The 11950-nt window shown below is 37.1% G+C and overlaps 1 pseudogene; it reads left to right on the top strand.

Moving 5' to 3' along the window:
* The first annotated feature begins 3164 nt into the window (after positions 1 to 3164).
* On the top strand, positions 3165 to 5632 carry LOC101123407 (NADH dehydrogenase [ubiquinone] flavoprotein 2, mitochondrial-like; annotated as a pseudogene).
* Positions 5633 to 11950: the final 6318 nt, after the last annotated feature.

Genomic DNA, 11950 nt, shown 5'->3' with positions numbered 1-11950 from the left:
TTTCTATGTCTCAGACACTCTTAGAAAAAGTAACATTTGACTCTTCCATCTTAATTCACAAGTGAATCCTGAGGAACCTAAACATCACCTCATCAAAGTTCAATAAATGAAAAGTTCAAAATATTCCTTTTTCTCCCTCCCTCCCTCCCACTCATGGAATATTTTCAGCTTTACACTTTGTTTATTCATTCATTCATTCATTTTTCCCACCAACTCAACAGGTCATTGGGAAGCTCCTCTATCCAACACAGACAACACTGGAAAGGAGAACTGCAAGAAGAACCTAATGTTTTATGGCCTTCCTCATCTAAACTGAACTGTCACATGCAAAGAAGAATTAAGACTAATAGAGCTAAAGTTAGCAAAAAATAGTTTCTTGTTTAAAAATCAGTGACAAAAGAGGCTCTTTCAAAGGAGAGATTACTTGAGGATTTTGTGGCCTAATAATGTATATACTAAATAATTTCTCTCTGATAATGTGTTGCTTCACATGGACAATAACTTAATCTGTGTAAGCCATATATAATCTGATAATATAATTTGAACCTTCCTCACAGACATCAGTTCAGCTCAGTTCAGTCACTCCCTTGTGTCTAACTCTTTGCAACTCCATGGACTGCAGCATGCCAGGCTTTCTTGTTCATCACCAACTCCTGGAGTTTACTCAAACTCATGTCCATTGAGTCCGTGATGCCATCCAACCATCTCATCCTCTATCATCTCCTTCTCCTCCTGCCTTCAATCTTTCCCAGCATCAGGGTCTTTTCCAATAAGTCAGTTTTTTACATCAGATGGCCAAAGTATTGGAGTTTCAGCTTCAGCATCAGTCCGTCCAATGAATATTCAGGACTGATTTCCTTTAGGATTGACTGGTTTGATCTTCTTGCACCCCAAGGGACTCTCAAGAGTCTTCTCCAACACCACAGTTCAAAAGCATCAGTTCTTCAGTGCTTAGCTTTCTTTATAGTCCAATTCTCACATCCATACATGGCTACTGGAAAACCATAGCTTTGGATGGACCTTTGTTGGCAAAGTAATGTCTTTGCTTTTTAGCATGCTGTCTAGGTTGGTCATAGCTTTTCTTCCAAAGATATAACTTCACATTTTTCCCAAATGACATTTTCCTGCTTATTATTTGTATAGAGTAGAAAACAAAATCATTGTTTATCACCTGCAGCTGAAGGAATATATGATGTATATTAACACTTAAAAGGATGTACATTTAATTAAGTATGTTAAATGCACAAAATAATAGGCAATAACATTTTATATCACAAGAATCTATGCTCATACTCCTCAGAAAAAATAATTGTCATCTAATATATCTATTTAATGTTTATATTGAAAATATTGGTCTTATATTGGGAATGCATCTTATGAATATGAAGTATATCTGTTATATATGTTATGAATTAATTTTTTAGCTATTCATCAAATGATGCCACAGGAGTTTTCTAAATGAGAATTGGTGAGTATAGAAAGCAGACTAACTTCTCATCTGTGTTATTCTGAATCAAATTGCATGGTATGTTCCTCTTTGTGAGTAACTAGTGTTCTCTGGATATCCTGGAAAGGACATACATTTGTTTATTTTAATTGCATATGTAGAATGCTCTATCTCCAGACCTGAAATGTATAGCCTTACAAAATGATGTATTTATAATTAAGGGAATATTTTAAGGTTAAAACGTATGATTCATCACCTCACAGCAGGTTTGTTGTTGTTTTTTTTTTTTTTTTGCCTCATCTGGAAGGTTTTTAGATGAAGTCCGGCTAATTGAGTTAAACAATCTCCACTCCTCTCCACTATCAGAGTGGTGTGCTGACAGTTTCCTTTCATTACACTCTGAATGTTGGCATGTCTGTCATGAGGCATTAAGGATTCATGGATTCCCAAGAATTCCTTCAGAATCCTTTCTTTCTTCCTATAATGTCTGTTCTATTTGTCTCTGAGTTTCTGTACTAGTAAGATGATCACAGGTCCCCTGCTGCTGCTAAGTCGCTTCAGTCATGTCCAACTCTGTGTGACCCCATAGACGGCAGCCCACCAGGCTCCTCTGTCCCTGGGATTCTCCAAGCAAGAATACTGGAGTGGGTTTCCATTTCCTTCTCCAACAGATGCCCTAGATCCCACAATAAAAAAAAAAATTATCTGTAAGTGAAAACATTGCCAAAGAAAGATGAGCTTCCAGAATTTTATGGACTTTAATATCAGAATTATTAAAATTAATACCAAGTGCCAAGTTTTCCCTAATATCCATACACATAAGGAAAAAGCTTAAGAAAAAAACTTCCAAATACCATCCGTGTATTTAATTTGCAATAAAATAGGACATTTAAAGATAATTAGGTAAAAAAATGCTCACATATAATAACTAAACACATAATATGAGGAAAGTTTAATGAAATAGGATATCTAGAAGAAATACATAACAAGGTATGTTTAAGAAATATTTATGATTGTTTAAAATTGTGGAAGGAAGATGTCAAAAACAATTCAATCACAGACACATACAAATTATTTGTAGTCCTTGCTTGATTGGGACAATTTTGGGTGTGCTGATCAATAAGTAAAAGTAAATTATGTGAATTGTCTATTATACATACCATAGTGTTTGAATGAGTTCTGATAAAATGAAGGAGGTACATAATCATAATGCCCCCGGCTTGTTTTTGTTTTTTTTGTTTTTTTCCTTTTTTAAGTATACAACTTTAGAATGAAAAGAACACTTTTCAAATTGTTGTTTTATTTGTTAACTAGCTATAACTCAAGAAGGGTAGAAAGCAGTCGGGTATTACAGTTTATATTGGAATTCTGAATATTAAAATTATAAGCCATTTGCCCTGTGATATAGAGTCAGAATTTTAAAGAGCCACTTGTAGGACCCATCTGTTACAAATATCTTTCCTTCAGACATAGAAAAGATATCAAAGAAAACAAATGAGATAATCTGTTAATGTGTTTTTCCTTAAACATATAATAACATAAAATATATTGGTAGTTAAAGAGCTATGAATTAACTATTACTAAAACCTGAATATCCTGATTCCTTATTAAGTTTTTTATTCATGATATCATGCAATGATCATTAAAAATTTAAAATAAAAACCACTTGGGAGGTGGGCAATTTGGTCCATCATGATCTCTATGGCAGTCTGGACCCATGGACCCACTCAGCCAGCCTTGCCAGTGGAGAAGACAATTGAGGAATTTGCATGAGACGGCTGTGCAGAATGGAGCTGGAGGAGCCTTAATTGTGCACATAGATACTCCTGACAATAACCTAGATATTCCATTTGATTTCACAATGGAAAACTCTTAAGAGGACAGAGACAATTGTTAAACAAATGAACAAACAAACAAAAATACGACTTCTGCTTTATTGACTATGCCAAAGCCTTTGACTGTGTGGAATACAACAAACTGTGGAAAATTCTTAAAGAGATGGGAATACCAGGTCACCTTGCCTGCCTCCTGAGAAATCTTTATGCAGGTCAAGAAGCAACAGTTAGGACTGGGCCTGGAACAGCAGGCTGGTTCCAAATTGGAAAAGAAATATATCAGGGCTGTATACTGTCACTCTGTTTATTTAACTTATACACAGAGAACATCACGGGAAATGCTGGGCTGGATGAAGCACAAGCTAGAATCAAGATCTATGGGAGAAATAACAATAACTTCAAATATGCAGATACCATCACCCTTATTGCTGAATGTGAAGAAAAACGAAGAGCCTCTTGATGAAAGTGAAAGAAAAGAGTGAAAAAGCTGGTTTAAAACCCAATGTTCAAAAAACAAAGATAATGGTATCTGGTCCCATCACTTCATGGCAAATAGATGGGGAAATGCTGGAAAGAATGATAGGCCCCCCCCCATCTTTTGGGGGGCTTCAAGTGGAAACAGTGTCAGAGTTTTTTTGGGGGGGCTCCAAAATCACTGCAGATGGTGACTGCAGCCATGATATTAAAAGACGCTTACTCCTTGGAAGAAAAGTTATGACCAACTTAGATAGCATATTCAAAAGCAGAGACATTACTTTGCCGACTAAGGTCCATCTAGTAAAGGCTATGGTTTTCCCAGTAGTCATGTATGGATGTGAGAGTTGAACTGTGAAGAAGGCTGAGCACTGAAGAATTGATGCTTTTGAACTGTGGTGTTGGAGGAGACTCTTGAGAGTTCCTTGGACTGCAAGGAGATCCAACCAGTCCATTCTGAAGGAGATCAACCCTGGGATTTCTTTGGAAGGAATGATGCTAAAGCTGAAACTCCAGTACTTTGGCCATCTCATACGAAGAGCTGACTCATTGGAAAAGACTCTGATGCTGGGAGGGATTGGGGGCAGGAGGAGAAGGGGACGACCGAGGATGAGATGGCTGGATGGCATCACTGACTCGATGGACGTGAGTCTGGGTGGACTCCGGGAGTTGGTGATGGACAGGGAAGCCTGGCGTGCTGCGATTCATGGGGTCGCAGAGTCGGACATGACTGAGCGACTGAACTGAACTGAACTGAAAATCACTGTGGACAGTGAGTGTAGCCATGGAATAAAAGGATGCTTGCTCCTTGGAAGAAAAATTATGACAAATCTAGACACATATTACTAATCAGAGACACCACTCTGTCAGAAAATGTCTGTAAAATCTAAGCTATGGTTTTTCCAGTAGTCACGTACAGATGTGAGAGCTGGACCATAAATAAGGATGAATGCTGAACAACTGATGGTTTTGAACTGCAGTGCTGGAAAAGACTCTTGAGACTCCCTTGGACAGCAAGATCAAACCTGTCAATCCTAAAGGAAGTCAACTCTGAATATTCATTGGAAGGACAGGTGCTGAAGCTGAAGTTTCAATATTTTAGACCTCTGATGCAAAGAACCAACACATTGAAAAAGACCCTGATGCTGAGAAAGATTGAGGAGAACGGGTCAAAAGAGGATGAGATAGTTGGATGGTGTCATCGACTCAACGGACATGAGTTTCAGCAAACTCAGGGAGATATTGAAGGTCAGAGAATCTTGGTGTGCTGCAGTTCATGGGGTCACAAAGATTCAGAAACGATAGAAGGACTGAACAACAACAACACCCAAAATGGCATAAAGCAGAAGCTGTGCTTCTAATCCTGGATTTAGCCCAAAGAAAAAATGGATGGCTGCCCAATTCTGCTATGAACAAGTTTGAAGAAGTTTTACAAGTACCTCCAATGAGAGTATATGATGTGCCAACTTTTTATACAATATATATTGCAATGCCACTTGGAAAATATATTTAAGTATACACTACTATGCCTTGCATGCACTGAAAGTCTGACAGCATACTGGAGGTCATTAAGAAAATTTAAAAAAAAAAAAACTTGAAATAAAGTTTGGAGAGACTACACCTGACACACTTTTCATTCTTATAGAAGTGGAATGTTTAGGGGCCTGTGTAAACCCACCAATGGTTCAAATAAATGACAACTACTAGGAGGATCTGACACTTAAGGATTTTGAAGAAACTTAATGAACTCAAGGCTGGCAGAATCCCAAAACCTAGGCCAAGAAGTGAATGCATCTCATGTGAATCAGCCAGAGATCTTACCTCTTTGACTGAACCACCTAAAGGATCTGGGTTTCTTGTACAACCATGCATTTAATTTATACTTAACTGTATAATTATTTCAATTGGAGAAATAAAATATGAATCTCCTATCAAAAAAGGAAAAAAAAAACACTTGGCAGAATATATAATTTGCAGATAATTGAGGCACATATAGTGAGGTTCTTAGTTCAGCATGCATAAAGAACATAATATTTTAAAATATTTTCATATTCAATCTGTCATTTGATCTATATCACCCCAACCACTGAATTTTCATAGAAAATTATTTTCTATGTATTTTAAATCTGATTTTTAAGTCATTAGTCATTATCTCAAAATCTAAGCTTTATTCAAAAGAATTTCCAAAGTACCCAAATCCACATTTTAATATGAAGAACCAGACTTAAAATTCTTAAACTTATAACTTTACAATTTTTAGCAAAGTCATATAATTTAGCAAAACTGAAAACAGGGAGAGCCTTTTCTTTGCAGCAAGGTGGAGGACACCAGGAAGTGAAGCCAGAAAGGAAGTACAAGAGAGAAAGTACAACCAGAATTAGATTTGAAGATTCTGACTCATTCCTTGATATAAAAATATTTAAATAGTGTATTGAGGTCCAGTAAACACCTTGAACAGAGATATTTACCCTTCAAGTAACTACCTTGTTGAAAAAGAAAAAAAAGAAAGATCCTACAAGAAATCCCTAGATTGCTTGTAGCATCAGAAATGTATAGTGATCCTCAGGAAGAATATTCAGAAAGTCTTGCATATTGTGTATAAACTCACTATACTGAAAAATAAGGGGAAAGAGTGAAGCATTTATCCTACGCCTCCCTTATGAGCATTACTAATAACTATAAAATAGTAGATCAGAAGTTTGTTTTGTAGAAACATTTCACCTTTGTTCTTTTATTTCTGCTGTCTGTGTCATCCTTTACTTTTCATGACAGATAACAATCGTATGTTGACATTTGAGGAGTTTTCTCAGTTTACTTCCTGCCAACAGTTTTTAGGGTGGAAATAATCTCTTCACTTTGTACTCAGTATCCAAGATGACAGTATTTCCAATGCAATTCTCTTGAAATATGTTGGGTGTCTTCCAAATCATATGAGGTTTTACCCCATTTAACACAAAGGTTTATATATGTTTTCCATTCCCATTCCTATATAACATAAATTGTATTAATAATGAGTAACAAAATCTCAGCTTATAAGTTTCAAGATATCAAAGAAAGATGTGATTGACTGAAGAGAGGAAATATATCACTCAAAGATGGATAAAATGATATTTAGGTCCTTCTTTCTCACTTTGAGAAAAGGCTAGTACTTTCAGTTGTACAAGGTGATGCTTGATTCAGGTAATGTGAAAACATGGCTTTCTATTTTCCTTCTTTGGAATTTAAATATGGTTACAGAAATTATGTATTGATTTCAGATTTACAAGGGTGGATGATGGTGATGGTCGATGTTGTAATATTCCTTAACTAAACTGAAACTATGTATTCCAGAATTTCTTGGTAATGCTCAGACTGGGTTGGCCACAAATAAAATAACATCTCATGTGTTCTCAATTACCTTCAAAATGAACTCTGAATGATAAACCAAAAAGGCTCATCTCTCATCAATACCCTTCAGCTGTGTAAATTCAGACTCACCCAAACTACCTACTTCCCTTTTTTTGAGAGCCACCATGTTTGTTAAGGCACCTTGTCTTTACACATGTTTTTTCCTCTGCCTGAAATCATCTTGATTGGCCTTTTCATAGCTAATGCTTTGTAATATTTTAAGAATAATGTCATGAAACTTAAGTATGTGAGTTACATTCTTCTCTTTGTTTCCATATTGTTTCATATACCCTAACAAGGAATATATTTCTTGCATCTCACTTCTTTGTTTTCCTTTTTATATTATGATTGCTAAATGAAGGAGTAGATGGAATAATTTATATGGAATTGGTTATAAATATGAAATATGAATTAACAGGACAGCCTTGGCAACTTAGATGCCATAACTTTTATGGTCAGAGACTGCTGCCTTCCTTAAAAAGAAAACTTTGCCGTCTTTCTAAACAAATATATTTTTGTGTAGATTCTCCCCAATGCTTAAAACATTGAAGGCATTCAGAAAATATAAAAAAGCAGAAAACAGTTTTAATACCAACAACAAAAATTGACAGCTAGACAATAAACTTCTGAAGCACGACACAATGAAAGTAAGTAAAATGTTGTTTAGGGCTTGAAATGTAACAATTTTATTTATTATCTGAAATGTCTGGGAAAGCTGCTGATATCTGAGTTTTGGCATAATAGAAGGGTAGAGAAAGACATTAAAGACAAGGAGGAACCATGAAATGTTTTGCTGCAAACACTTAATAATCATCACATGCAATTCCCTTCCTAATGTCTAGTATTAAACATTGTGATTTAGAGTTTGCTGCTAAGAACAAGTCTATGCCTAATACATAATATGGGTCCTTCCCATATAGAGCCACACATTTAAGGACTTATGGATATAACTCCACATGAAACTTTGGTCATTAAAATGTTTTATTTTCTCAGATATGTACCACCACCACCACAAAAATTGAAACAAATGTAGCCTAACAAGGCAGTTGTTCATGGAGGCTTCAGAGAACTATTGTCTAATTTTCCATACCCATTAATTAGCCAAATGAGTTATAAAAATAATGACTATAAAAGCAATCACCTAAAATTGCGTCTAGTATAAAGGATAGAATAAACAGGAGTTTCATTTATTCTACTTATGGCATTACTGTACTGTCATTTTATATTCACATGAAGACTCCATTGACAAATTTATAGAAATTATAGTATTGGGGGATATTGAAAAGTCCTCAGATCCCCAAATACTTTATCATATGCTTACTGATAGATGTTATTTTTAATTAATTTATTTATTTTGATTGGAGGCTAACTACTTTACAATATTTTAGTGGTTTTTGCAAAATTATGCACAAATTACCACTTCAGTATTCTTGCCTTGAGAACTATATGAACAGTATGAAAAGGCAACAGCTATGACACTGACAAATGAACTCCCCAGGTCACTAGGTGTCCAACATTACTGGATATCAGTGGAGAAATAACTCCAGAAAGAGTGAAGAAGAAAAGGAGTAGCCCTCATTGTCAACAAAAGAGTCCAAAATGCAATACTTGGGTGCAATCTCAAAAATGACAGAATGATCCCTGTTTGTTTCTAAGGCAAGCCATTCAATATCACAGTAATCCAAGTCTATGCAACACCCAGTGATATTGAAAAAGCTGATGTTGAACAGTTCTGTGAAGACCTAAAAGACCTTCTAGAACTCACACCCCCAAAAGATGTACTTTTCATCATAGGGGACTGAGATGCAAAAGTGGGAAGTCAAGAGATACTGGAGTAACAGGCAAATTTGGCCTTGGAGTACAAAATGAAGTAAGGCAAAGGCTAGCAGAGTTTTGCCAACAGAAAAGGCTAGCAGAGTTTTGCCAACAGAGTGAACTCATCAAAGCAAACACCCTCTTCCAACAACACAAGAGAAGACTCTACACACAGACATCACCAGATGGTCAATACTGAAAACAGACTGATTATATTCTTTGCAGCCAAAGATGGAGAAGCTCTATACAGTCAGCAAAAATAAGACTAAGGGTTGACTGTGGCTCAAATCATTAACTCCTTATTGCCAAATTCAGACTTATATTGAAGAAAGTAAGGAAAACCACTAGACCATTCAGGCATGACCTAATCAACTCCCTCATGATTATACAGTAGAAGTGACAAAGAGATTCAAGGGGTTAGATCTGACAGACAGAGAGCTTGAAGAACTATGGACAGAGATTAAAGACATTGTACAGGAGGCACTAATCAAGACCATCCCCAAGAAAACCAAATGCAAAAAGGCAAAAACTGGATGTTTGAGGAAGCCTTACAAATAGCTGAGAAAGGAAGAGAAGCTAAAGGCAAAGGAGGAAAGGAAAGATAAACCCATTTGAATGCAGAGTTCCAAAGACTAGCTAGGAGGGATAAGAAAGCCTTCCTTTGTGATCAATGCAAAGAAAGAGAGGAAAACAATAGAATGGGAAAGACTAGAGATCTCTTCAAGAAAATTAGAGATACCAAGGGAACATTTCATGCAATAATGGCCACAATATAGGACAGAACTGGTATGGACCTAACAGAAGCAGAAGATATTAAGAAGAGGTGGCAAGAATATGCAGAAGAACTATACAAAAAAGATAGTCATGACTCAGATAATCACGATGGTGTGATCACTCACTTAGAACCAGACATCCTGAAATACAAAGTCAAGTGGGACTTAGGAAGCATCCCTATGAACAAAGCTAGTAGAGATAATGGAATTCCAATTTAGCTCTTTCAATATTTATATTAATTGGAGGTTAATTAGTTTACAATATTGTATTGGTTTTGCCATACATCAACATGTATCTGCCACAGGTATACACGTGTTTCCCATCCTGAACCCCCCTCCCACCTCCCTCCCCGTATCATCGCTCTGGGTCGTCTCAGTGCACAAGCCCCAAGCATCCAGTATCATGCACTGAACCTGGACTGGCGACTCATTTCATATATGATATGATACATGTTTCAATGCCAGTCTCCCAAATCATCCCACCCTCTCCCTCTCCCACAGAGTCCAAAAGACTGTTCTATACATCTGTGCCTCTTTTGCTGTCTCGCATACAGGGTTTTCATTACCATCTTTCTAAATTCCATATATATGCATTACTCTCTGGTGGCTCAGAGAACAAAGTGACTGTCCGCAATACGGGAGACCTGGGTTTGATCCCTGGGTTGGGAAGTTCCCCTGGAGAAGGAAATGGGAACCCACTTAAATATCCTTGCCTAGAGAATCCCATGGATGGAAGAGCCTGGTGGGCTACAGTTCATGGGGTCACAAAGAGTCGGACACAACTGAGCGAGCTCCCTTCACTTCACTTCACACTGTACTGGTGTTTTTCTTTCTGGCTTACTTCACTCTGTATAATAGGTTCCAGTTTCATCCATCTCATCAGAACTGATTCAAATGTATTCTTTTTAATGGCTGAGTAATGCTCCATTGTGTATATGTACCACAGCTTTCTTATCCATTCATCTGCTGATGGACATCTAGGTTGTTTCCATGTCCTGGCTATTATAACCAGTGCTGCGATGAATATTGGGGTACACATGTCTCTTCCAATTCTAGTGTCCTTGGTGTGTATGGCCAGCAGAGGGAATGCTGGGTCATAAGGCAGTTCTATTTCCAGTTTTTTAAGGAATCTCCACACTGTTCTCCATAGTGGCTCTACTAGTTTGCATTCCCACCAACAGTGTATGATGGTTCCCTTTTCTCCATACCCTCTCCAGCATTTATTGCTTGTAGACTTTTGGATCACAGCCATTCTGACTGGCTTGAAATGGTACCTCATTTTGGTTTTGATTTGCATTAAAGTGCTGCATTCAATATGCCAACAAATTTGGAAAACTCAGCAGTGGCCACAAGAATGGAATAGGCCAATTTTCTTTCCAGATCCAAGAAAGGCAATGCCAAAGAATGTTGAAACTAACACAAAATTGCACTCATCTCACACACTAGCAAAATAATGCTTAAAATTCTGCAGTGAGGCTTCAACAGTACGTGAACTATGAATTTCCAAATGTTTAAGCTGGATTTAGAAAAGGCAAAGAAACCAGAGATCAAATTGCCAACATCCGTTGTATCATGGAAAAAGCAAGAGAGTTCCAAAGAAACATCTACTTCTGCTTTGTTGACTACAGCAAAGCCTTTGACTGTGAGGATCACAAAAAAACTGAAAAATTCTTCATAAGAATACCAGGTCACCTTATCTGCCTCCTGAGAAATCTGTATGTGGGTCAAGAAGAAAGAGTTAGAACTGGACGTGGAATAACAGACTGGTTCCAAATTTGGAAAGGACTATGTCAAGGCTGTATATTGTCACCCTGATTATTTAACTTATATGCAGAGTACATCATGGGAAATGCTAGGCTGGATGAAGCACAAGCTGGAATCAAGATTTCTGGGAGAAATATCAATAACCTCAGATACACAGATGACAACACCCTTATGGCAGAAAGTGAAGAACTAAAGAGTCTCTTGATGAAAGTGAAAGGGGAGAGTGAAAAGGCTGGCTTGAAACTCCACATTCAAAAAACTAAGATCATTGCATCTAGTCCCATCACCTCATGGCAAATAGATGGGGAAACAGTGACAGACTTCATTTTCTTGGGCTCCAAAATCACTGCAGATGGTGACTGCCGCCAGGAAATTCAAAGACACTTTCTCCTTGGAAGAAAAGCTATGACCAAACTAGACAGCATACAAAAAGCAAAGACATTACTTTGCTGACA

The sequence above is a fragment of the Ovis aries genome, chromosome 15 (assembly GCF_016772045.2).
Source record: "Ovis aries strain OAR_USU_Benz2616 breed Rambouillet chromosome 15, ARS-UI_Ramb_v3.0, whole genome shotgun sequence".
NCBI classification, from domain to species: Eukaryota; Metazoa; Chordata; class Mammalia; order Artiodactyla; family Bovidae; genus Ovis; species Ovis aries.
The sequence above is the reverse complement of the archived record's forward strand: the minus strand, read 5'-3'. Positions and strand labels throughout refer to the sequence as shown.